This window comes from Oryctolagus cuniculus, chromosome 18, assembly GCF_964237555.1.
Source record: "Oryctolagus cuniculus chromosome 18, mOryCun1.1, whole genome shotgun sequence".
Lineage (NCBI taxonomy): Eukaryota > Metazoa > Chordata > Mammalia > Lagomorpha > Leporidae > Oryctolagus > Oryctolagus cuniculus.
Window position 1 is genome coordinate 14,187,279 of NC_091449.1, and position 27,086 is coordinate 14,214,364.

General features: G+C 46.9%; 1 pseudogene; it reads left to right on the plus strand.

Annotated features, from left to right (window-relative positions):
• Positions 1-1,584: 1,584 nt before the first annotated feature.
• Positions 1,585-26,499, plus strand: LOC103346862 (small ribosomal subunit protein uS5-like; annotated as a pseudogene).
• The last annotated feature ends 587 nt before the right edge of the window (positions 26,500-27,086 follow it).

Below are 27,086 nucleotides of genomic sequence, written 5' to 3' on the forward strand. Positions count from 1 at the left end.
GCACCGTGTGCATTTATGGATACCAACAAGTTCCTGTTTGGAATAGTGATCAAATCCTCAACAGAAAAAGATAGATCCATGTAGGTCCCCATGGGGCATCAGTACAATTGGGAGAAAAAAGGGCAATAATCAAGGTTCTACTCCTTAGCCAGGATGGGCCAGTAAATATGTTTTCAGACAGCAAATACTCAGTACAGGTAGTAAAGACAATCCCCTTTGCAGTCTTTAACCTGACCAATAAGCCAATTGACCAGATGTTCACAACACTTAAAGAGCTGAGAACAGAAAACACCCATGGTATATCTCACACATAAGATCACATACTGGGTTACCTGGCTTTATTTTCCAAGGCAACAAAAAGGTTGATCGTCTTGTCTTCTGCAACACGGCTTCCATTGGACACTTAGAACAAACCTGTATTCTACACCAAAAATTTCATATTTCAGCAAGTAACATAAAATTGCTTTTCCCAGAGATAACAATGAGCCAATGAAACACCTAGTGTACTCTTGCAAGAATTGTGTACCCCTCGCCCCATTAGGCCCACTGCAACAAGCAGTAGTGACCCCGTGAGGCCTTGCTCCTAATAAGCTCTGGCAAGTGGACGTCATGCACATGAACTCCTTTGGTAAACTTAAGTTTGTCCATGTGGTGGTAGATACTTATTCAAAGGCTGTATTAGCAACAGCCCAATCTGGAGAAAAGGCTAGTAATGTGATAAAGGCGGTTAAGTCAGCCATGCTGGTCCTTGGTGCTCCCTGGACCATAAAGACTGATAATGGGCCAGCGTATGCATCACAGGAATTTAATTCCTTCCTGACATCCTGGAACATACAGTCTGCCACAGGTATCCCATACAACCCACAGGGACAGGAAGAACTCATAGGATGATTAAAGATTTCTTACAAAGACAGAAAAACAATCATATGCCCCCAGACCCACAGCTTGCTTTGACAGAGGTCCTTTTCACTATCAAGTTTCTTAGTTTTGATTCCCAAGGGATGATTCCAGCTTATAAACACTGAGGATCCTTTCCATCCGAGACCCCAGCCCCTATGGTTAGGAGGAAAGACCCCTGACAAGAGAATGGAAGGGACCACACCCTCTGCTAACCAAGGGTTGAGGATATGCTTGTGTCTTTCCAGAGAATGCAGAACAGCCCATTTGGGTACCAGCCAGAAGCATCAAGCCTGCAACTGACAGCCAACCAGAACCAGCTGAACAAGACTGAGAGTCAGCCTTATTAGCAGATGCAGCTGCCTTATCATCCTACCCTGAGAAACTGCCCATAGCCACATCCATTACTGCTTTATACCCCACTAGCTCTGGTCAGCCCCTCAAATGGCCCATAGCTTGCATGTGGTCATGCCATTCCTGATTATCCTGTTCCTCATTCCTACCCCCATCTGAGCAAGCGCTCCTGTGGTTTCCTGTTTTGAGTGCTGGTTAGTCAATGACATGTAAGATCCCCTGGGGGACAACCTAAGACAGGCACAGCCGTATATGGAGACCACATGGAAATGGGGTCAACAAGGTTATGACCAAGAATCATGACTCCCATTGCTCAAAAACGAAAAAGGGGAAATGTGGTGGAATGAGAAGGTGAGAATGTCATGCCAAGATGGCCACTGGCAACAGAAACTGCCTGTCAACAGGCTGTGATTGGATGGTTTCAGAAACCACACAACAACAGAGCCTGACTGACAACAGGTCGTGATTGGATGGCTTTGGAAACTACCTGGCAACAGGCTGTGATTGGTTAGGGCATAGACCGCCCCTTGACCGGCTTGGCTGCCCTGGCTATATAAGCAGCTGTAGCAACTGAAATAAACAAGTCTGCTTTCACCCAACTCTCGGGGTCTGTGTTGTGACTCTGTGCCTCTTTCCACACCATGCTCTTCCTCTCAGAAACGAATCCACCACAACAAACATGGATTAAAGATCTAAATCTATGACCCGACACCATCAAGTTATTAGAGAACATTGGAGAAACCCTGCAAGATATAGGCACAGGCAAAGACTTCTTGGAAAAGACCCCAGAGGCATAGGCAATCAAAGCCAAATTAACAATTGGGATTGCATCAAATTGAGAAGTTTCTGTACTGCAAAAGAAACAGTCAGGAAAGTGAAGAGGTTACCAATAGAATGGGAAAAGATATTTGCAAACTATGCAACAGATAAAGGATTGATAACCAGAATCTACAAAGAGATCAAGAAACTCCACAGCAGCAAAACAAACAACCCACTTAAGAGATGGGCCAAGGACCTCAATAGACATTTTTCAAAAGAGGAAATCCAAATGGCCAACAGAAAAAATGTTCAAGATCACTAGCCATCAGGGAAATGCAAATCAAAACCACAATGAGGTTTTACCTCACCCCGGTTAGAATGGCTCACATACAGAAATCTACCAACAACAGATGCTGGGGAGGATGTGGGGAAAAAGGGACACTAACCCACTGTTGGTGGGAATGCAAACTGGTCAAGCCACTGTGGAAGTCAATTTGGAGATTCCTCAGAAACCTGAAGATAACCCTACCGTTCGACCCAGCCATCCCACTCCTTGGAATTTACCCAAAGGATATTAAATTGGCAAACAAAAAGCTGTCTGCACCTTAATGTTTATTGCAGCTCAATTCACAATAGCTAAGACCTGGAATCAACTTAAATGCCCATCAACGGTAGACTGGATAAAGAAATTATGGGACATGTACCCTATAGAATATTATACTATAAAATCCAGTCATTTGCAACAAAATAGAGGAATCTGGAAAACATCATGCTGAGTGAAATAAACCAGTCCCAGAGAGACAAATGTCATATGTTCTCCCTGATTGGCGACAGCTAACCTAGCACCAAAAAGGAAACCTGTTGAAGTGAAATGGACACTATGAGAAACAGTGACTTGATCAGCCCTTGTCCTGAATGTTGATGAACAACTCAATACTTTATCCCTTTTAGTATTTTTTGTTCTACTTAATATTATTTGTTGAACTCTTTAATTAACACACAATTATTCTTAGGTGTTTAAATTTAACTGGAAAGTGATCTCTATTAAATATAAGAGTGGGAACAAGAGAGGTAGGAGATGAACAATTTGGGACATGCTCAAGCTGACTTGCCCCAAATGGTAGAGTTGGAAACATGCCAGGGGATTCCAATTCAATCCCATCAAGGTGGCATGTACTAATGCCATCTCACTAGTCAAAGTGATCCATTTCAGTTCACAATTGATCATAATGATAGGACTAAGAGTCAAAGGGATCACATAAACAAGACTAGTGTCTGCTAATACTAACTGATAGAATTAAAAAGGAGAGAACGATCCAACATGGGAAGAGAGATACACAGCAGACTCATAGAATGGCAGATGTCTTAAGCAGCACTCTGGCCTCAGAATCAGCCCTTAAGGCATTTGGATCTGGCTGAAGTGCCCATGAGAGTATTTTAGGCATGGAAAGCCAAGACAATCTGGCAAGAGAAAAAAAGACCTAAATGAAAGATCTCTGCGAGTGAGATACCAGTGGGGAGGAGAGAACTTCCACTTTGACTGTGACTTTGTCTAAATAAGTTCAGAGTCAGTGAACTCAAAAGGCTTCCATAGCCTTGGCAACTCATGACAAGAGCCTAGGGTGATTACTGACGCCATTAACAAGGGTGTCAATTTGTTAAGCCAACAACAGGAGTCACTGTGCACTTACTCCTCATGTAGGATCTCTGTCCTTAATGTGTTGTACAATGTGAATTAATGCTATTACTAGTACTCAAACAGTACTTTTTTATTTTTTTCTTTCTTTCTTTTTGACAGGGAGAGTGGACAATGAGAGAGAGAGACAGTGAGAAAAGTCTTCCTTTTGCTGTTGGTTCACCCTCCAATGGCCACCGCAGCTGGCGCACTATGGCCAGTGCACTGCGCTGATCCAAAGGCAGGAGCCAGGTGCTTCTCCTGGTCTCCCATGGGGTGCAGGGCCCAAGCACCTGGGCCATCCTCCACTGCACTCCCAGGCCACAGCAGACAGCTGGCCTGGAAGAGGGGCAACCAGGACAGAATCCGGCACGCTAGCGGGACTAGAACCCGGTGTGCCGGCGCCGCAAAGCAGAGGATTAGCCTATTGAGCCATGGCACTGACCTCAAACAATACTTTACTCTTTGTGTTTATGTGTGGGTGCAAACTGTTGAAATCTTTACTTAATATATACTAAATTGATCTTCTGTATATAAAGATAGTTGAAAATGAATCTTGATGTGAATGGAATGGGAGAGGGAGCAGGAGATGGGAGAGTTGCAGGTGGGAGGGAAGTTATGGGGGGAAAAAGCCACAGTAATCTGTAAGCTGTAGTTTGGAAATTTATATTTATTAAATAAAAGTTAAAAAAAACTTATACAAGAAACCACAGAAACTTTTTAAAAACTCAGTAAACTCCCAGTAGGAAAAACACAAAGAAATCACAGAAGACCCACCATAATCAACCTTCCAGAAACCAAATACAAAAAGAATACCTTAAAAGCAGCTGAAAAGAAGACACATTACACCAAGATTAACAAGATAAGATAAATACCTGTTTCTTATCAGAAACTATGCAAGCCAGAAGAACAAGGAACAATATTTTCCACGTACTGAAAAAAATGTTGACACAACATGTATATGGAATATTTTTTAAAACAATGCATTATCTGAAACATGAAAGATAGTTCTTCAAGCAGAAGGAAAATGATTCTAAATGGAAACAAGGGTCTATAAAGGAAATATGCATCAAAATGGTAGATATTCATATCTCTTAGCACATTTATAAACACTTTCAAAGTGTGTTTTCAAGTCCCTGATTGCATCATTTCTAATATTTATACCTCTGGAAGCACACATCTTCTCATTTGTGCAGTTCTTTACATGATTGCTAATACTGAATTTTCCAATAAAGTCTTGTTTGTGTTCTCTGAGTTACAGAAGCAACTCTACTGAATATTTCAAGATTCCTTTTATAAGATCACTTTGATTCTTTAGGAACTGGACCATTTTAAAGGCCACTCCTCAGCTAATCAGTCGAAAGCTAGTGTAAACTGAGACCCCATCATCATTTGTGACATAGCCTAGGGTTCCAATATATTTAGCAACATTTTTCCTTCCCACAGTCCATAGTAGAGGTCAAATTCTCATGTAGCCGGTAGCAGGGTTTCCTAGACCCCATTTCACAGTGGGGCAGCCCTTCTTCACTCCCCACTTGACACAGCTAGGTCTCCTCTTGTTCATGAGGCTTGGAGCCCTAGATTTCCCTAATGTCATGTTAGCAACTCGAGCCTACAGCCAGGTTTGCATACGTCAGTGAGCTGCCTGGACTTCAGCACCTTCTCACATTTGGTTTTGGATATCCTCTTCATTTCGAGTGCCTGAATATGTTGCTCACTCTAAGTGAGGCTATATACCTCTAACTTCATTTTATCTAGTTTCCACTTGCTATAAGGTAAATATGTCCCCACAAAGTTCAAGTGTTGGAAATTTAATAACTAATCTAGCTATTGAGAGGTAGGACCTTTAAGAGGTCATTAGGTCATGAAGGATCTGTCCCCTCATGAATGGATTAATGACAGCAGTGAGTTGCCACGGGAGTGGATTCCTTATAAATGGCTAACTTTGGGGCAGACATTTGGCACAGTGGTTAAGAAACCACACGGGAAGCCCTCATTCCATATTGGAGTTCCTGGGTTCCGCTCCTAGCTCCACTCCCAACTCCACCTTCCTGCTAATGCACACCCTGGCTCAAGTGCTTAAGTCACTGCCAACCACATGCGAGACCTGGATTGAGTTCCTGGTTTCCAGCTTCAGCCTGTCCTAATCCTAGCCTTTGTGGGCATTTGTGCAATATACCAGTGGACAGGAGAGTTCTCTCCAATTGACTCTTTTATTCTCTCTGTGTGTGAATGTTTCATTCTCTCTTTCTCTGTGTAATTCAATAAATAAGTAAATATTAAAACGGCCTGCAGCACCAGCATCCCATATGTGCACTGGTATTAGTCCTGGCTGCTCCTCTTCCAATCCAGCTCTCTGCTATGGCCAGGGAAAGCAGTAGAAGATGGCCCAAGTCCTTAGGGCCCTGCACCCATGTGGGAGACTGGAAGAAACTCCTAGCTCCTGGCTCCTGACTTCAGATCTACGCAGTTCTGGCCGTTGTGGCTATTTGGGGAGTGAACCAATGGACAGAAGCTCTTTCTCTGTGTCTCTCTCTCTCACTATCTGTAACACCACCTCTCAAATAAATAATAAAAAATCTTAAATAATTAAATAAATAAATGGATGAGTTTGGCTCTCTTTCTGCTTGTAGATGCGTTTGTGGTTCTTGCCTTTCCACCCTCTGCCATGGAATGATGTATCAAGAAGGCTCTCACCACATGCTGACACTCTGATACTGGACTTCCCAGCCTCTAGCTCCATGAGAAACAAGTACCTCTTGTTTTTGAATTATCCAGTTTATAAAACACAGTTACCACAGCATATAGCAGACACCACTTCAGATGTTTGGAATGCAAACCTACAAGAAGTGCTTGTATGTTAGCACAAACTTGATACAAAACATTTCAATGATAGTATGAGAGATAAAGTTCCAACACAGTCTCAATTAAGACTGTAGACCTAAACGTCATAAATTTAAAATTAAGAATTAGAGTACAGCATTTATTACATATAAATAAGCACAGCGGGTTTATCTGAGTAACACAAGGCTGGATTAACATGAGCAGAGTGAATAATATAATCCAGGAGCTAGCAAACTTAAGATAGAAAATACTTCAGGTTTTGTGTGCCACATGCAGCCTGTGTGACACAGTCTTCTTTAGTTATGTTTGTCTGTTTGGCTTTATAATCCCTTAAACATACAAGACCATTCATAACTCACAGTCCAAAATGCAGACCAGTTTGCCAACAAGATATAGGTGGAGTATTCCTTATCTAAAAGGCCTGGGACAAGAAGTGCTACAGATTTCAAAGAGTTTTTCAGAGTTTGGAATATTTCACAAATTTTATCAGCTGGGCATTTCTCTTCTAAAAATCTCATTTTGTAATGTTCTGAAACTTGAAAAATTTAAAGTGTCATTTAGGCAGTCAAGAAGTTTTGGATTTTAGATAATTACAGGTTTTAGATTTCCTGTTAGGGATGTCCAACCTTTACAATTCAAAACCATATCATTATCTCAATAAATACATAAAATGTGTCTGATAATATCCAATATCTATTCATGCTTTTTAAAAAATTATGCATACTCTAAGAACATAACTCCCTTAACCCGACAAAGATTATCAACTAGAAATTTATGGCAAACTTCCCTTCTTAATGCAGTCTCAGAAAGATTTTCTTTAACATGGGGAACAAGAAAAGGATGCCTACCACACCTACTTCTACTAGGCAAAAAGCACTAATGGTATAACACTTAGAAGTGGGGATAAACAACACTCTCACTATAGAACAAATGATATGATTGTTTATGCCGAAAAACTCAGAAAATACAAATAATTGGGATTGACAAGAGAGTTTAGATGTTCATAAGATTAATATATCTGTCTATCCATGTGTCAGTTACTTGGGTGATCTTACTCATTAGGAGCTCCCAAAGGAACTATATGAAGCAAGCCTCTTCCACAGAGAATCCTGCGCTCACTTCTGCAAGAGCAATGGGATCCTAGTGACCTGAGATTATCCCTTTTAGAGGATTCAGCCGTTCCTTAATGTGAAGATCTCAAGTTCAAGCTCCTATCCAGTGATGGAACCCAACATTTAGTCTCCTGCTGCTGGCATTGTTGTTGCTACTTGCCTCCAGGATAAACCCAGCATCTGTTCACCATGCTAACTTTGATTTCCAAATGCTGGAGCTGATTGACATTGCTGCTTGTTAGATTTTTGTCCTTGGAGATTTTTCTGATACCAAAAGTACCTTATTCCACATCTTGCTATATTTTATAGAAAGATATTCTAGACCAAAGTGTGATTTATAAAAACTATTACATACAGAAAATACATTGGAAACAATCTTTTCAGATGACACAGCATAGGTAACTTGTTTTCTCTTCTGCATTTCCGTATCATCTATTTATAATCTGTTCATTTTATAACAAAGAAATAATATATTTAATTTTTAAAAAGAAGTTGTGTACAGGACGTGGTTCAAAAGCTTTTTAGAAGTATTTCTGAAAACACCAAAGAACACTTATCAAGCATATACCTGCTTTTTAAATAGTATCTGAATTCATTCTCATAGAAATCCTCATTATCCTTATTTTTGCTGGATATTGAGGCCCAGAAATGTTGAGTAATTTGTCCAAGAACTGGGATTTACATTCAGGAATACTTATTCCGAGGCCAGTGCTTTTTCTACATAACTATGCTAACTCCCACACGAGAGCATTTTCACATTACCACCTGCCAGTTCTAATCAAGAGATAGTATTAAACAATTCTCTGCTTTTGACAATAATATTTAAGCTACCAGCACTTTAAAGAAATTAATATGAACAGCTGTTTATGTAACAGAAGATACTGTATCTCAACACAAATTACATACTATTACAGAAAAAAGTCTCCAATGTGACACAGTTATGATGCTTTTACAAAACAGGATTAATTACATTATTTATTAGAGGATAAAGCATAAAAATGTTGTTTACTGACCAATATGTTTATAAACATGTTCAATTTACTTAACAGAGAAACAAATTACAGTAACAATGATATATCTATCAAATTGGAAAAAATTTAAAATAGGAATAACCAGATTAGACAAAAAATGAAATGATCATATATGTTAGGAGATAATGTAATTGATAAAAATTTGCTCAAGAACAAATGATACATGCACATGTAAAACATTTTTGGCTTTTTACCTAGTTTCTTTTTTTTTTTTTTTTTGACAGGCAGAGTGGACAGAGGGAGAGACAGACAGAGAGAAAGGTCTTCCTTTATGTTGGTTCACCCCACAGTGGCCGCTGCGGCCGGTGCACTGTGCTGATCCGAAGCCAGGAGCCAGGTGCTTCTCCTGGTCTCCCATGTGGGTGCAGGGCCCAAGGACTTGGACCATCCTCCACTGCCCTCCCGGGCCACAGCAGAAAGTTGGCCTGGAAGAGGGGCAACCAGGACAGAATCCGGTGTCCCGACCGGGATTAGAACCCGAGGTGCCGGCGCTGCAGCGGAGGATTAGCCTAGTGAGCCGCAGCACCGCCGGCTTTTAACCTAATAATTCCTCTTCTGGGAATTTATCCTAATGAAAAAATCTCAGGTATTTATATAAAGATTTAGCTACATTAGTATTATATTAGTTCATTTTTCACTACTCTAACAAAACATTTGATGTTGGGTAACTTTATAAGGAAAAGAGGTTTCTTGTCTCACAATTCTGAAAACTGAAGGGCATGGCACCAACATTGGCCAGTTCTTATAAGGACATCATGGTGAATGGCAATGCATGGGATGAGTCACTGCATCCCAAGACAGGAAACCAGAGAGCAATTCAAGAGGCAGTGTTGCTCTTAGACTAACTTCTCTTTTCCCTTCCAAACACCACTGTCAGGAATTTGTAACAGGTAGAACACAACACTTCCTACCCAAACCTCCCTTCCCTCTAAACACGCACTTACATAAGAATGACAGAACCAGACGCAAAACCTTCCAGAACCCAGAAGATACATGGAGTTTTCCAAAGTCTTAACAGTACAAAACAAGAAAAGGAAAAGAACTAAAGAGATGAAGCAAAAAGGAGAAAACAAAAACAAATTATGACTGGAAAGATCTCCACTTTGTTCTCAACCAATGAGGAAAGCCTACTTTGAGATACGCAGTACAGGAGAACTCATTCTTGTAAGTTAGGTTCAGAGCCATGTTTCATTCCACCTAAATAAGCTCCCATAGAATTAAATTTCACATCATGGAGTCTACTCCTGAGTTAGTAGACATGCATGAATTTCTCCAAGAGTCACACAAAATAGAAGAAACAAGCCATTACACAAGAGGTGTTCTCCTACCTTAACAGCTTCTCCAAGAGTTTGCTTGTTGTCAGCTTCCTCACTGGAGTGCAGTTCCAGTCTATAATTCAACTCCTATAATTGTTGTGCCTGTTCCTTCAATAGCATTTGTGCCTGTTGTTCCCAAAGTAATGCATTACTGAGTTCTTCACATGCACTTTCAAACTTCTCATGGGTGATCAGTTTCTTTAAAAAGGAGTGGGTGGGGGCAATCAGTTATAAACTAACTCATTTTACCTTTTTTTATTCAGAACTATACTTGTTAACATTAGCAATACCGCCGGCGCCGTGGCTCAATAGGCTAATCCTCCACCTTGCGGCGCCGGCACACCGGGTTCTAGTCCCGGTTGGGGCGCCGGATTCTGTCCCGGTTGTCCCTCTTCCAGGCCAGCTCTCTGCTATGGCCAGGGAGTGCAGTGGAGGATGGCCCAGGTGCTTGGGCCCTGCACCCCATGGGAGACCAGGAAAAGCACCTGGATCCTGGCTCCTGCCATCGGATCAGCGCGGTGCGCCGGCTGCAGCGGCGGCCATTGGAGGGTGAACCAACGGCAAAGGAAGACCTTTCTCTCTCTGTCTCTCTCTCTCACTGTCCACTCTGCCTGTCCAAAAAAAAAAAAAACACATTAGCAATACCATGCAAACATTTCTAAGTGCCTGATACATGACAAAAATACAATTTTTTCCTTCATTTTGCAAGATAAAAATATTACCCTGCGTTTCAAAATACAAAAGGCATACTTCCAAAGTTACTATTTTTAGGTAACTAAAAATCTCACAGAACTTATTCCAAATTCTATAATAAATTCAGATAATGCTTAGTTCCAATCGTCATACATGAAAAGTTTTTATAAAGAATATGATCTGGGAATTAAAATCTTTAACAACTTCCTAGAGTTTTCATTGACTACCTAAAGGGCTGTGTCCAGTGGATGTTATCAGATCTCCCTAATGAAACATCTACTCTACATCATACCTACCTCTTCTACTCCCATTCCCACTATACAATCTTGTTTTATTTTCTTCTTATTGTCCTTATCTAAAGTCACTTCACTTTTTTAACTGCCTGTCCACACTCTGCCTCCACAAATGTAGTTTCACTGATCAGCAAACCCAGTACTGACACTCAGTAGGTACTCAACAGTTACTTGTTGAATGAAAAACATTCATAAGTAAACATCTGCCAATAAAACTGTATCCCATAATGCACAACACAGTTTTTATCTCATCTCTCTCTCTACCTGTCACACAAATAGATAGAAAAATCTTTTTAAAAAGAGAGAACATAAGGGATAAAACATTTTTTTAGATTTAGATATTTGCAGAAAAATGAAACTGTAACTGAAGAATCAGGATTAATTGACCTACCTAACTCAGAAGAACTCTTTGCCCTTTGAAGGTTTATCTACTTGAACTAGTAATTAACTTCAATAATTTATATTATCATAGGATTCCTCACTAACCCAAGATATCAAATCAACCTAGGTGTTTATCAACAAATGAATGACTAAAGAAAATATGGTATGTTCCCATAATAGAATACTATTTGGCTTTAAAAAAAAGTGAGATCCTCTCATTTATGAAAATATGGAGAATCTGGAGAACATTATGTTAAGCAAAGCAAACCAGGCACAGGAAGATAAGTAACACAAAATCTCACTCATGCATAGAATCTGGAACACAATCTTAAACAGAGAGGGAGTCACCAGAGGCTGGGGATGGGGGCGAAAGGAAGAGGTTCATAGAAAGAGGTTGCTTAAGAAGTGCAAAGTTGCAATTAGATGGAAGCAATAAGTCTGGAGTTGTATTTACAGCATTGTGACCATAGTCAATGATGATATATTGTACAATTCAAATGAGCTACAAGAAAATTTTGAATGTTTCACAAGACAGAAATGGTTTTGAGGTGAGGGATATGCTAATTACTCTGACTTGATCAATACTCTATGTATATATGTATCAATACATCACACTGTACCCTATAAATATATATATAATTATTATATGTCAATTAAAAATAAAACACACAATATATACACACACAAAGTCTGCTACTGCCTATTACCATAAATGTTAAAACTGCAATTTGCAACTTAACCAAGAGATAAATGTAAAAATATGTTTATTCTGAGGTTAAACCTGCAAAAGTTGTTTCCTCAAGTAATGGGATATTAAAAGTAGTTGGTTGCTAGTTTTAAGGAATAAGCTGGTGTCGGATCCTTCTTAGTGCCCCAAACCAGATTTGGTTCAGAAGGTGAAGGTGGGGCTCTGTGGTTGGGTGGCTCCCATCCATCCTGGAGCTCAGCCGGAGGCCTTGAGGGGATCTTGGGGAATGTGCGGCAAAGCTGCTCCACACTCACACCCACCCAATGCAGACAGCAGCAGCTAGACATCATAATCTTTCTCTCTCGATCACTTTTTTTTAAGATTTATTTATTCATTTGAAAGGCAGGGCTACAGAGGCAGAGGCAGAGAGAGAGAGAGAGCTTCCTCCAGGTCTCCCACATGGGTGCAGGGTCCCAAGGACTTCATGTGCATTTCAGCAGGCTTCACTTCAGTTATGAGATTGACTGGTGAAAAGGTCACCAGCATGCGGAGTGAGAACAGCAGTCTCCACTCAGCCACGGGGACAGCACCAATGCCGCCAATCTGGTAGACATCCTATAGGGCAGATGCTAAGTTGTCAGATGTCCAGTTGGTGGGAGGAGGAGAGCCAGGGCTCCCAGCAGTGTGAATCACTGGCATTGCAGTCATGCCTGTGTCTTCCCATCCTTGGAAAAGGTGCATTCCCAGTGCTGAGGATATTTTCACCATTCCAAACAGAAATTGGCACAAGTGCTACCGTGTCTCACCAGTGCAGTCCCCAGTCGTTACCAAGTCCCCCATGTTTCGGGAGTGTGAGGCCTGGCTAGGCTTGGGCCAGCTTCCTGCCTCCAGGTGAGGGAGAATCAAGGAAGACATGTGGATAAAGGTGAGCAGAGAAGCAAACTACTTCAAGACAGAGGGAAAGCCCACAGGCGGGAGCAGGTTAACCTCCAGGGAGAGAACGCTGCTGCTAGCAGGGTTTGGGGCTGTCCTTTCCTAGTCCTGGAAGCACATGGGCCAGTGTCTATGGCTTAAGTGAACATTCAAGTAGGGTTAGGCTTGGGAAGGGTTTGAGGGGCTTCCACTTGCAGGCCATTTTTGGGCATTTCCCAGGTGTCATGGCACTGGTGGATGATGGGAGTGGGGCTTGGGCAGGGCAAATGGGCTGTAGTGCACACAGGGCTCTCTCATTTCAGTTTCCCTCTTTCCCTGGTGTGGGGAGCAACTCGGACTAGACTAAGTTACTGGAATTAAGACTTATTCTATGCATCTGCTCTCCCACAATATGGCGCTGAGAAGGGAGTAACAACTTCTACGCAGCTGCCTCTCGCCAATTTGATTGACTGAGCTGCAGGAGCTGATCTTGCTCCTGATTGGAGGAGAGCAGCGTACTCGGAGTGTGGGTAGCAGAGTTGGGATTGGCGGAAGAGGACTATAAAGGAGGAGAGAGACAACATGCACCAGGAACATCTAAGGGGAACATCTATCTGAAGGAACACCTGTGCAGCCCCCAAGAGAGCCGGCCGGCGGTATGCCGCTCCCCTGCGGAAGTGGGGAAAGTGGCTAGGGGGAACCGCCCTTCCACGGAGGTGGAAGGGTCGGTAGCCAACCCGGGAAGAACCAGCAGCAAACCCGGGGAGGGCTGAGCAGACAAAAGAACAATGCAGGGTCCTGTGTCATTCCTCCACGAAGACGGGGAGCGACACCTGGGAATCTTGGTCCTTTCTCTCAGCCTCTGAATACATACCCTTATGCTTCCATTTTCTCTGAAGCTGGGCTAGTTTTGTGCCTTATTCTCAACAAAGATATGGAAAGTGCTCCTTCTGAAGGTATCTTCCACTGAAGCTAATGCTCATGCCCATTACACAAATACATTTCACTCCCCTGGGAAGCTCCCTGTACTACCAGGCTTATTCAAGTGCCTCACACCTTGGGCCCAGTTGGTCCCCCATACAAAGAGCAGCAGCTCATTGTCCCAAATGTCATCCTAGATCGTGTCTATGGTCCTCAAGGAAATCACAAATTCCATCCTTCCATGGCAACTTTGGATTCCTTGTCTGGCCTGGGCTTATGCGGTTTTTATCTCAGAGTGTTGCAGCTCCTGCCAACCTCTGAGCTGTCCACAGTGCTGATGCTGTGTGTGTGGTGCTGGCCATGGTGCTGACCAGTGGTGGCCTGGGCCTCAATGCCAAACAGAAGGCCAGCAGCTCAGGGGCTTGGACATTTTTTGTTCTTCACCCTGCTCAGGGACTTTGCATTGCAGTTCAGGACAGATGGAATCTCATTTTGGTGTTTCTGGACAAAAGCCATGGATTACGTGAGATTTGTGTGTAGAAGCTTTATTCTGGCCTGAGCAACACCTACAGAAAGGGCAGCAGGGCCCGGGGCATCTTGTTGGAAGATGTCGGACAGCTGCCAATCAGAGTCTCTTGGTATCAAAGCTAAAGACCACAGAAAACTGAAGTTTCATCATTATCCTATATAGTCATCTGCTTAGTCTTTATTGAAGTATCTAATAGAATAAATTACTTTCTTATGGAATCATGGGTTGGTATATTATTTATTTTTTGTTATGCTTGCTTTCTGTCTGCAAAATTTCTGAGTAAAATCAACACATTCACTCATCGAGGGAAAATACTAAGTCAGGCAGAAATGTACTTTGTAGTCGCATCCCCTAATACCCGATAGCTCTGAGGATGGTCAGTTTGGTGCGAGGTAACTTATGGACTGAGTACAGCATATGAGAGGTCTCTACAGGGAAGTGTGACCACAGGTGTGTGGCTGACCACACAGGTGTGTGTGTATGGTAGAGAGCATGGGGCTCTGGGAGAAGTGTGAGCAACATTGACACAGATTGTATCCAGATGAAAATGCACCTAAAGGATCACTCGGTAGAGCTTGGACTGTATGCTAAGGGCCATAGTGGGCCATGAAAAGCTGGTAATGAAAAATGTGATATAAGTATCATAGAGTGTAAGGCCACAAGTTTGCTATTTTTCTTCCTCCATCATCATTTTTCCTTCTTCTGGATTAAAAATTTTTCAGGATCTCACAGATTTTCATGACTTTAACTAACATATCTGAAAGAGCTTTGGGAAATCCAAGGCTTATTTTAGCCTCCAGCTTGGAGGATACACTTCGGGGTCAGGCAGCCCCATAGTCTGGTGTCTGTGGAAGCTGCTCATGGCAGGTGCAGGGGAGCAATCAGATCTTGAGCCAGGAGGAAGAGAGAAAACCTAGACCCAACTACTACTCAAATAACCAAACCTCTCATGTGAACTACCCTCCGAGGGAACACCCTCAAAGAAGCAAAAACCTACCACTGACCCCATCTCTCATAAGCCCTCATTATACCAAATCTCCACCATGAATCCACCAAACATCAACATTAAGACATTTGAGCTTAAACAACTCCCTGAGTTTTGGGAGACAAGTCCTCTTGTACATACACATTAGCTCTATCTCATGTTTTTGTTGTTGGTCTAGAGTTTACAATAGACATCTTCTCTTTTTTTAATTTATTAATTAATTAATTTATTTTTTACAGGCAGAGTGGACAGTGAGAGAGAGAAACAGAGAGAAAGGTCTTCCTTTGCTGTTGGTTCACCCTCCAATGGCTGCCGCGTCTGGCGCTCTGCAGCCGGCGCACCACGCTGATCTGAAGCCAGGAGCCAGGTACTTATCCCGGTCTCCCATGGGGTGCAGGGCCCAAGAACATGGGTCATCCTCCACTGCACTCCCGGGCCACAGCAGAGAGCTGGCGTAGAAGAGGGGCAACCGGGACAGAATCCAGAGCCCCGACCGGGACTAGAACCCAGTGTGCCGGTGCCGCAAGGCAGAGGATTAGCCTAGTGAGCCACGGCGCCAGGCGACATCTACTCTTTATCACACACTGCCATCCAGTGATACTGGACTTCTTCATCTATAATATAGTAACCCCACAACAACAGGTTTCCATTCACCCTCTTATGCTTCTGCAATTTCATAATTTTACTTACACCTACATTTTTTTTTTTTTGACAGGCAGAGTGGACAGTGAGAGAGAGAGACAGAGAGAGAAAGGTCTTCCTTTGCCGTTGGTTCACCCTCCAATGGCCGCCGCTGCAGCCGGTGCACTGCACTGATCCGATGGCAGGAGCCAGGATCCAGGTGCTTTTCCTGGTCTCCCATGGGGTGCAGGGCCCAAGCACCTGGGCCATCCTCCACTGCACTCCCTGGCCATAGCAGAGAGCTGGCCTGGAAGAGGGGCAACCGGGACAGAATCCGGCGCCCCAACCGGGACTAGAACCCGGTGTGCCGGCGCCGCAAGGTGGAGGATTAGCCTATTGAGCCACGGCGCCGGCTATACCTACATTTTAAACAATACAACCTATTGTTACAATTTTTGCTTTAAAAATGATCATTTAAGGCAATTAAAGGTAAGCACATCATATTTATCAACATGCTACCCATTTTCAGTGTTCAGTGTTCATTTGTATAAATCTAGGTTTTCATCTGGCATCATTTTTCTTACATGTGAAGCATTTAATAAGCTTATGTTTTTAAATGATTTATTCATTTATTTTAAAGGCAGAGTGACAGAGAGGGAGAAACAGAGAGAGAAGAGATCTTCCATCCACTGGTTCACTCCCCAGATTCCCACAAGAGTCAGGGCTGCACCGGGCCAAAGCCAGGAGCCTAGAACTCCAACCGTGTCTCCCATGAGGGATGCAGGGATCTAGGTACTTCGGCCATCCTCCACTGTTTACCCAGGTGAATGAGCAGGATGTTGTATTAGAAGCAGAACAGCCAAGACATGAACTGGTGCTCTGATGTGGGATGCCAGCATGGCAGGCAACAGCTCAACCCACTACACAATGCCAGCCCCCTAAGCTTTCTTTTTTTTTTGTCCCCAAAGACTTATTTATTTGAAATGCAGAGTTATGGAGGTAGATGGGGGAAGAGAGAGACAGAGAGAGATCTTCCATCTGCTGGTTGATGTCCCCAGATGGCTGCCACAGGCGGGGCTGGCCAGGCTGAAGTCAAGAGCCCAAGCAGCTGTCCAAACAGTTGAGCTATCTTCTACTACCTATCCAGGAGCATTAGCAGGAAGTTGGGTTGGAAGTGGAGCAGCCAGGACTTGAAAATGGATGCTCTTATGGGATGCCAGAGTCACAGGTGGCAGCTTGACCCACTGGGCCACAGCACCACCCCAACCCTGTCATTTCCTTTTAATAAGGGTCTGTTGATGATAAATTCTGTTTTTGTACCTTAGGGAATGAATGCTGGTATTGCCATATCTTCTTGGAATCAACATGAATTAAGTACAAGGCCAGATAATCAGAGACATCTGCCCCACCCCAGGATGCACCCTACCCAGGACAGCTCCAGGAAGGCACAGGAACCAAAGAGGGGTTGAAATTGGCAGGTGTTTCATTCTGAGCCTCAGGTGATACAGAAAGTACAAACTCAAAAGAAATGGGCTGAGACACTGAATGACTGAGTCAATGCCCTCTTCTGGGTTTTATATTTTTTAATTTATTTCACAGGTAAATTTATAGACAGTGAGAAAAGAGACAGAGAGAAAGGTCTTCCTTCCTCTGGTTCACACCCCAAGTTGCACCGATCCGAAGCCAGGAGCCAGGTGTTTACTCCCAGTCTCTCATGTGGTGCAGGGGCCCAAGCACTTGGGCCATCAATCACTGCCTTCCCGGGCCACAGCAGAGAGCTGAACTGTTAGAGGAGCAACCGGGACTAGAACCCAGAGCCCATATGGGATGCTGGCGCCCAGGCAGAGGATTAACAAAGTGAGCCATGACTGGTGCAGAAGCAGACACGGGCTGGCCAGTGGACCCGGTTCAAGGGGTCTGTTGCCATCGGGGCTACAACGGCCACATCAGCCTTGGCGTGAAGTGCTCCAAGGAGGTGCCCCTGCCATATGAGGGGCCATCATCCTAGCCAAGCTGTCCATCGTGCCCGTGAGTAGAGGTTACTGGGGGAACAAGATTGGCAAGCCACACAACGTGCCGTGCAAGGTGATTGGCCGCTGTGGCTTTGTACTGGGGCACCGTATTCCCCTACCAGGGGCACCGGGATCATCCCCGCTCCTGTCCCCAAGAAGCTGATGCTGATGGCTGGCACTGACGACTGCTACACCTCAGCCCGGTGCACTGCCATCCACGGCAACCTTGCCAAGGCCACCTTCGATGCCATCTCCAAGACCTACAGCTACCTGACCCCTGACCTCTGGAAAGAGACCGTGCTCGCCAAGTCTCCCTCTCAGGAGTTCACCAACCACCTCATGAAAACTCACACCAGGGTGCCATGCAGAGCACCCAGGCTCCAGCTGTGGCCACAACAGAGGTTTTTACACAAGAAAAATAAAGCGGATGGAGCCTGCAAAAAAAAAAAAAAAAAGAAAGAAAACAAAAGAAAAAAGAAAAAAGAAACAAAAATACCCTAAAAATACCACTCTGCCTCCCCCAACAAATAAAGAAATAAACCCGGAGCCCTCACCCTCCCGCCTGCGTCGTCTGTACTTACTCCTTCATTTGCGTGCAGCCCCTCCTCTAGCTTAGCCTCCACGCGGTCGGTCCACTGAGGACTGAAACCCTGGGGTCCCGAGGTGGGGTGGGGGTCCTGGCTCCCTCACCCACAGAAGCACTGAGTCAGCCTCTACACTCGCCCCAGCTCCCACTGGGAGATCCCTGTACTGGGGGCAACCGAGTCATCCCCAAGGAGGCGGCTGGGCAGGTCGAGGCAGTGTGGGTGCTGCTCCCTCTTCCTGTGCAGGAACCCCACCACGGCCCCCACCCCACAGAGAGCGTGCCCCGGCCCCAGTGCTCTGGCTTGGCACCTCGGCTTCCCGGCTCTGGGAGCCCAAGGAACCAAGCGCTCCTGCCAGTCCCTGCCCGCTGCCCCGAGCAGCCGCTTCCTGGCGCTGCCGCCCACTGCGCAAGGGCTTCAGAGTCCAGATACCTGAAGAAGGAGTGAGCTAAAGCCCAAATCCCAGGTCTCTCCCTGGAGGGGTTTCCAGTCTGATCTCCCAACACTGCCATGGGCCAGTTCTTTCGTTTCTGTTAGCAGATTGATTTCTTTGGAAGGTAGTTCCAGAAAGGGAGAGACAGAGGACACAGCTCTTCCATCTGGTGGGTCACTCCCCAAATGGCAAATCCCTGGGGCTCTGACATGGAGCCCAGCACTTTTGGAACCTACTCCACCAGTTTTTCGGCTCCCACTGGAGCTCCAGGAGGGGGTGTCCCAGGCCTCTGTGGCTGTCCTGGGTTCCATCTGTTCATTGACTCTGAGTGCTCTGCAGCTCTGCTATGGAAGCCAGTGGCCCAGGGTCTCTGTGCCAAGTCAACCTAAATTTTGATCTTCAGTGGTCCTGTGGGAAATTCTCCCTTGCTGCTGGGTTGCCAGGGCCTGGGTCACAGAGGCACAATCTGCACAACCCCCCAGGCGCTGGAATCACACACAGAGCTGGGGCTCCTTTCACCAGGGAGAAAAGGATGTATGCACCTATTTGAATGAGCTACAGAGAGAGAGAGAGAGAGAGAGAGAGAGAGAGAGAAGTCTTCTATCCACTGGGTCACTCTCCAGTTGGCTGCAACAGAGTTGGATCAGAAGTGGAGCAACTGGGACTGGAACCAGCGCCCATATGGGATGCCGGCACTGCAGGTGGCAGCTTTATCCACTATGCCAAAGCGCTGGGCCCTCAAGCGGCGTCTTAATCACTGTGCCAAACAAACACACAAGCAAAAGAATTTTAGTTTACTTTTTAAAAACGACTATTTGGAAGAGCGAGAGAAATCTTCCATCTGCTGAATCCTTCCCCAAATGATCTCAAAGGCTGGGCTGGGCAAGGCGGGGTGGTAGGGGCCCAAGTACCTGGGCCATTGCTGCTGCTTTCCCAGGTGTACGAGCAGGGAGCTGGACCAGAAGCAGAGCAGCTGGGACTCTAGCTGGTGCTCCAATATGTGATGCTGGCATCTGAAGTGGTGGCTTAGCTCTCTGCCATGAGGCCAGCCCCAGAGCAGAACGTTAAAGATGGGTTTCCTTCATTGGTTTTGGAGTTTCTGGAATTGAGTCTTGGGCCAAAACTGCTAGAGGTTCTGAATAGTACAGAGAGCAGCAGTAGTCCGGGATGTGAACTGTTCCTTCAGACACATAAGACAGATGCATCTGGTGCCAGGATTCAGCAGCTGCCTGGGGCATTGAATGTGGTGACTCCATCCGTGTATTTCCAAGTGCTTGTGCGTAATGAAATAAGTCAGATTCCCTCCGCCAGTCATATTCTTTCACTGATTTGTGGTAGCTAATGTACAGAGCACAAAGAAACTTAATGGAGATAAATGAAATGGACCTCTAGGAATTTGTATTTTTTTAAAGGTTCATTTATTTATTTCAAAGGCAGAGTTACAGAGAGGCAGAGCAGAGAGCAAGAGCGAGAGTGAGAGAGAGAGAGAGAGGTCTTCCATCTGCTGGTTCACTCCCCATATGGCTGCAACAGCTGGAGCTGTGCTGATTTGAAGCCAGGAGACAGAAGCTTCTCCTAGGTCTCCCATGTGGGTGCATGATGGCAATGCCAGTGATTCACACTGCTGGGAGCCCTGGATTACCTCCTCCCACCAACTAGACTTCTGAAAACTTAGCATTTGCCCTAGAGGATGTCTACCAGATTGGTGGCATTGGTGCTGTCCCCGTGGCCAAGTGGAGACTGCTGTTCTCACACCGCATGCTGGTGACCTTCATGCCAGTCAGTGTCACAACTGAAGTGAAGTGTGCTGGAATGCACATGAAGTCCTTGGGCTCCTGCAACCGCGTGGGAGACCTGGAGGAATCTCCTGGCTCCTGGCTTCGGATCGGCACAGCTCTGGCCGTTGCTACCCACAGGGGAGTGAACCAGTGGATGGAAGACTCTCTCTCTCTCTCTCTCTCTCTCTCTCTCTCTCTCTGCCTCTGCTAATCTGTAGCTCTACCTTTCAAATAAATAAATAAATAAATCTTAAAAAGAGAGAGAGAGAGATTTTGATGTGCATCAGTTGCTGTTGCACTGGGAGGTGTGGGTGGGGAGCAGCATCACCCAGCATTCCCCAGACTGCTCCCCGAGAACTCTGGCTGAGCCCCAGGATGGATAGGAGCCACGCACGCACAGAGCCCCACCTTCGCTTTCTGAACAGGATCTGGATTGGGGCCCCAAGAAGGATTCGACTCCGGCTTGAAGAGAGCCCCTGTGAGAGCCATGTGAATGCTGGGAAGAATTTTCTGGTGAAGCATGGGTGGCAGAAGAGAAGAGCATTGACGCTGTGGGGAAAGGTTGTGGAGACCATTCCTCAGAGACCAGCAGTGTAGAAAGACAGGTCCCACCTGTCCTCCTCTGTGTGTGGGAGCGAGACTAAGAATCTGAACACAGACGCGGATGACTAGAGTGGGAGGGCTGGAGGGGTGAAAGGAGTTTGGATTAAAAATCTGGGGCAGCTGGGTGTGGCTCATGTGTGACAGACACACCAATAGGAGATATTAATGGGGCAGCCAGCTGGGGTATATGGAAACTCCTCACAATGTTTATGTTGTAAATTTAAAATTAACAACATTCATACAATTTTAGAAAATATTTATTTGAAAGGCAAAGTGGAGAGAAGGGTGCGAGGGACAGAGAGGGAGAATCTTCCATCTGCTGGTTTACTCCCCAAAAGGCCACCACAGCAGAGCTGGGCCAGACTGAAGCCATGAGCCTGGAGCTCCATCAGGGTCTCCTCCATGGGTGCAGGGGCCCAACTCTTGGGCCATCTTCTGCTGCTTTCCCAGGTGCATTAGTGGGCACCTGGATCAGAAGTGGAGCAGCTGAGACTAGAACCTGTGTTCATACGGGATGCTGGTGACACACAGATGGTGGTGACACAACACCAGCCCTATAATAAAATATGTTTTAAAAAGAAAGGAATATCAGCAGAGCACACATGCACACTTTGCTTTCAGAGGGGACAAGACGATGTGGAAGACGAAGCCTGCAGTGGACGGCCAGCCCCACCAGTGTGCAAGGGGAAAGGCGTCTGGTGAGCGCCTAGGACAGAAATAGCAGCCAATGCATCAGACTTCTCAAGGGGCTCAGCTTACACAATTCCAGCTGAAATGTTCAAGGGCAACAAACTTTGTTTTTAAGATTTATGTATTTGAAAGGCAGAGTGACAGCGAGCGAGCGAGCGAGCGAGAGAGAGAATCTTCCATCGTCTGCTTCACTCCCCAAATGGCAGCAACAGCCAGGGCTAGGCCAGGCCCAAACCAGGAGCCAGGAGCTTGAGTGCAGGGGTCCAAGCACTTGGGCCATTAGCAGGGGGCTGGATCCAAAGTGGAGCAGTGGGGACTTGGACTGGTGCCCATCACAGGTGGCTGATTTACCAATTGTGTCACAACACAGGACCCAGATCAATTTTTTTAAGGTTTTATTTATTGATTTGATAGGTAGAGTTACAGACAGTAAGGAGAGACAGAAAGGTCTTCAATCCACTGGTTCATTCTCCAGGTGGCCACAGTGGTCAGAAGTGGGCTGATCTGAAGTCAGGAACCAGGAGCCTCTTCTGGGTCTCCCACACAGGTGCAGAGGCCCAAGTCTTGGGCCATCTTCCACTGCTTTCCCAGGTCATAGCAGAAAGCCGGATGGGAAGAGGAGCAGCCAGGACTAGAGCTGGCGCCCACAGATAGGATTGACCTCTGCACCACAGCACAGGTCCCTCAGTGCTTTTTTTTTTTTTAATGGCAACCAATTTCTAAGCCCCATTGTCAATGCCCTTGTCCACCTGCCAAAGGAGGCCTCCAACGTGGTGTTATGGATCTACTTTTAGGTTCCACACCCCAAGACTCCTCTGCCCGGGGAGTTAGATGTTGGGGCCGTGGCCATTGACGGGGTTCCTCGGGCGGCAGGTCTTGGCAGTGGGCTGGGGGCCTGGTTTCCAAGCGTGGCCCCAGGGCACTGTTGCCTGGCCAGGGTGGTGCCCCCACTTGGAGTCTGAAGAATTAGCAGGAGATTAAACATGGTTATGCTGATAGGATTCCACGGACAGAGCAATGGGCAGCTACCAAGGGGTGGAGGTGGTCCAGGCAGACCCAGAGTGCGCTGGGTTTTCTTTGGGATGCCCAAGGCAGTTTGCTTGTTGACTTGTTGGCGAGCCAGTGAATAACATCAGCTTATTTCGAGAAAGCAGTGGAAGCGAACAGAACAAGCCCAGGAAGGCCCACCAGCAGCCCTGTCCTCCGCGCAGCACCCCTGAGCCTTCCTCTCCCCACAAAGGCCAAGTTGGAAAGTTCTGAGAGGCAGTCAGCAGCCGTCCTGATTCGGCTCCTGCTGACTTCTCTTTGTTTCTGCATCTAAGAGAAGGGCACATAGCTGTACTCGGAGAAGAATGTCAGAAAGCCTGCATCGCCAGCGTGAAGTTCCCAGGGTGCCCGGTTCTTTAGAGATGGGCCAACTGGTGGTTTCATTGCTCCTAAAAGTGTCTTGAATTTGAGGGAGCTGATGTAGTGATAAAGTCTGCATTTTAAATTGGCATCTTTTCATTCCATCTACATGTAACTTCTTCAAGTGCCACAATTGTCAATCAGGTCTAGGGTGTAACTTAGGGAGGGCCCATCAAAGACTTCATACCATCCCAAGTTGGCTTCCTTCTCTAAAGGAGCTGTCCTTTAGACGGGAGGGCGGGCGGGCGGGCGGCAAGGGGCAGACAAGCGCAGACACTGGAGAAGCAGCAGCTTCAGAAATACTGCCGGTCCGCATCCTGATGTCGAGTGAGCAAGTGGCCGAGGCAGGTGGGCGAGAGGTTGGCTGTGCAGAAGCCAAGAGGCCATGCAGGGCTTGGTGGTAGACCAGTTGATGCCAAAACTGGGTTGACCATTTGGGGGATCGCTGGGTGATAGCCATGGAGAAAATATGAGCACAAATTTGCTACTGGGTTCCTGCCAGCAGTGAGTGAGTGTCAATCTTTCCTGCATGGGAGACCGGGAAGAAGCTCCTGGCTCCTGGCTTTGGACTGGAACAGCTTGAGCCATTGTGCCCAACTGGGGAGTGAACCAGTGGATGGAAGACTCTCTTTCTCTCTCTGCACCACTCCTTTCTCTGTGTAACTCTGACCTTCAAATAAATGAATAGATATTAAAAAAATGAAAACTCTGTTCTTGAATGCAAGTTTTATAATAAAAATAAGCTCTCCCACATGGGTGCAGGGGTCCCATCATTTGCGCCGTCCTCTGCTGCTTCCCTAGGCACATGAGCAGGGAGCTGCATAGGCAGTGGAGCAGCTGGGCCTTGCCCCAGTGTGCATATGGGACGCCAGTGTTGCCAGTGGTGGGTTTTACCCACTCTGCCACAATGCCAGGCGCCTTCTGAAAATGGAAAAAAATTTACTTTGTATGTGTATTTGCTTGGGTAGCTGCAATGGCCAAGGGCTGGTGCAATCCAAAGCCAGGAGCCGGGAGCTCCATCTGGGTCTTCCATGTGGGTGTGGGGGCCTGAGTACTTGGGCCATCTTCTACTGCTTTCCCAGGTGCACTTGCAGGGAGCTGGGTGGGAAGTGGAGCAGCCGGGACTCCAACTGGGACTCTGGGATAGGAACCCAGCATTGCAAGGCCTCCCAGGGGCCGGCCCCAGGGGCTGCATTCTAGCCACGCACATGTGCTTCTGGCCTCCTTCTCCTCTGCCTGCGGCTCTTTCTCCATCTCTTTCCATCCCCTCCATGGCTGAGTGCTTCCTCCAAAGCCCTATGCAGGTTTTTTTTTTTTTTTTTTTACAGGCAGAGTGGATAGTGAGAGAGAGAGAGAAAGGTCTTCTTTTTTGCCGTTTGTTCACCATCCAATGGCTGCCGTGGCTGGCGCACTGTGGGTGTGTGTGGTATGTATGTAAGTGTATTTATATATGATTGTGTTGGTGGGTGTGTGGGTGTGTTAGTGTGTATGAACATATGTATGTGTATGTATGTATGTGTGTGTTTCTGTGTGTGTGTTTGTCTTGTGTGTGTTTGTATGTAAGTATGTGTATGTACTTGTGTGTGTGTGTGTGTGTGTGTGGGCGGGCATGTGTGGCAGCAGGACATCTTCCCCTCGTGAAGTTCAAGCTCACGTCGAAAATGCATGACCATGAGATCAGGCTCTGCCTTCCAGGGTGCCTTTTCCAAAATTCCTTTGCGAGACCCTGGCAAAGAGGAGAGACCCCGAGAGAGAGCGCTGGTGTCTCCCGACCAACGGACCGGGTCACGCCCCAAATGTCTGCATCAGGAACTCCAATGGATTCTTGCTTAAAGCAAACCAAAGGCCTTTGTTGCGGTCCCTCTGCAGCGCCCAGGTCCTCTCGCCGCAGCCGCACGGCCTTTACCCCCGACCAGCTGGGGATGCTGCAAGCTGTTTTAGAAACCAGCCGCTGCCCAGATTGGAGCCAAAAAGAAGAGTTATCATCCGAGCTTCATCTGGATGCCTATGGGATCAAGGTATGTCCTGAGCCCCCTGCCTCGCACTCACTTCCTGTGGTCACCGCGGCGCTGGCTGCTCAGGGCAGTCCCCGAGAGGCTGGCAGGCAGAGGCTGCCCGGGGCTTGTCCTGAACTCCCTGCGCGTGGGCCCTTGACAAGATAGACTCCCCCGGGCGGGGCACTCGCGGATGCGTTGTGGTTGCGGGCGCAAGAGTTCAACCGGCCGGCGAGGACCACGCCTGGTGGATGGCACTCAGTACGCGGGAGCCAGCCGAGAGCCGGCCGCGGAGGTGGAGCGAACATGTGTGTGCAGGAAGCGTTTCCAAATTGTATTTCTTTAAATGTATTGGTGAGACGCAATGAGACCGAAGTTTTTTGAGATTTATTTATTTATTTGAACAAGTTCGAGGCAGAGAGAGAGGTGTCTTCCATCGGCCGGTTCACTGCCCCCAGGACCCACGGCTGCCGCGCACGACCCCATGGCCGAATGACTCTCCCGGGCCCGGCACAGCGTTTGAGAAAGAGGCTTGAGCCCAGCGTGCCCACGCCACAAGGGCCCCGAGCTTCTGAGGCCCCTGGGGTCTCCCTGGGGTCGTTGCCTCTGGAGTAACCTGTTCCTTCCCTTCCTCCCCAGACCTGGTTTAAAAATCAGCGCGCCAAGCAAAGAAAACTGCAGCCAACGGGCCAGCCCCACCAGCCCAGCGAGTCCACACCTCAGCCTCCTCCGCCGCCGCCGCCGCCGCCAACATGCTCTGAGCTCAGCGCGCCCGCGCAGGAAGAGCAGGGCCCCGGGGGCTCCCAGGCGCAGGGCCCCGAGGCTGCCGAGGACCCGCTGCCCGCCGATCTGCACAACATCCATCTGGACTCATCTGCGCCCTGGGCTTCGCTGCCCCATGACTTCGGGGAGCTCGTGCGCATGTACGGCTTGTTCGAGGATGACGAGCCCGACGACCTAGCAGAGTACCTGTACCCCCAGGCTTAAAGGAGACTCTGACTGTGAATAGGGTGCCCCACACTCGGCCAGTCTGAGCTTGGGCGTGCGTCCTCTAGCATAAGAAAATAAAGCTCAGTAATGGCAAAAAAGGAAAAAGAAAAGAAAAACAAAACAAAAAACACCCTACAAAAACACAACCCTCCTCCCCCCAACATATAAAGAAATAAAGCCGGACCCCTCATCCTCCCGCCTGTGATGTCTGTCCTTCCTGCTTCCTTTGCATGCAGCCCTGCATCCGGCTTCCCCTCCACGTGGTCCTCTGCAGACTGAAACCCTGGGGTCCCGAGGTGGGGCAGGGGCCCTGGCTCCCTCAGCCACAGAAGCACTGAGTCAGCCTCTACACTCGCCCCAGCTCCCACTGGGAGATCCTTGTACTGGGAGCAACCGAGTCATCCCCAAGGAGGCGGTGGGGCAGGCCGAGGCAGTGTGGGTGCTGCTCCCTCTTCCTGTGCAGGAACCCCACTGCGGCCCCAGCCCTGCTCTACAGAGCACGCCCCGGCCCCAGTGCTCTGGCTTGGCACCTTGGCTTCCCGGCTCTGGGAGCCCAAGGGACCAGGCGCTCCTGCCAGTCCCTG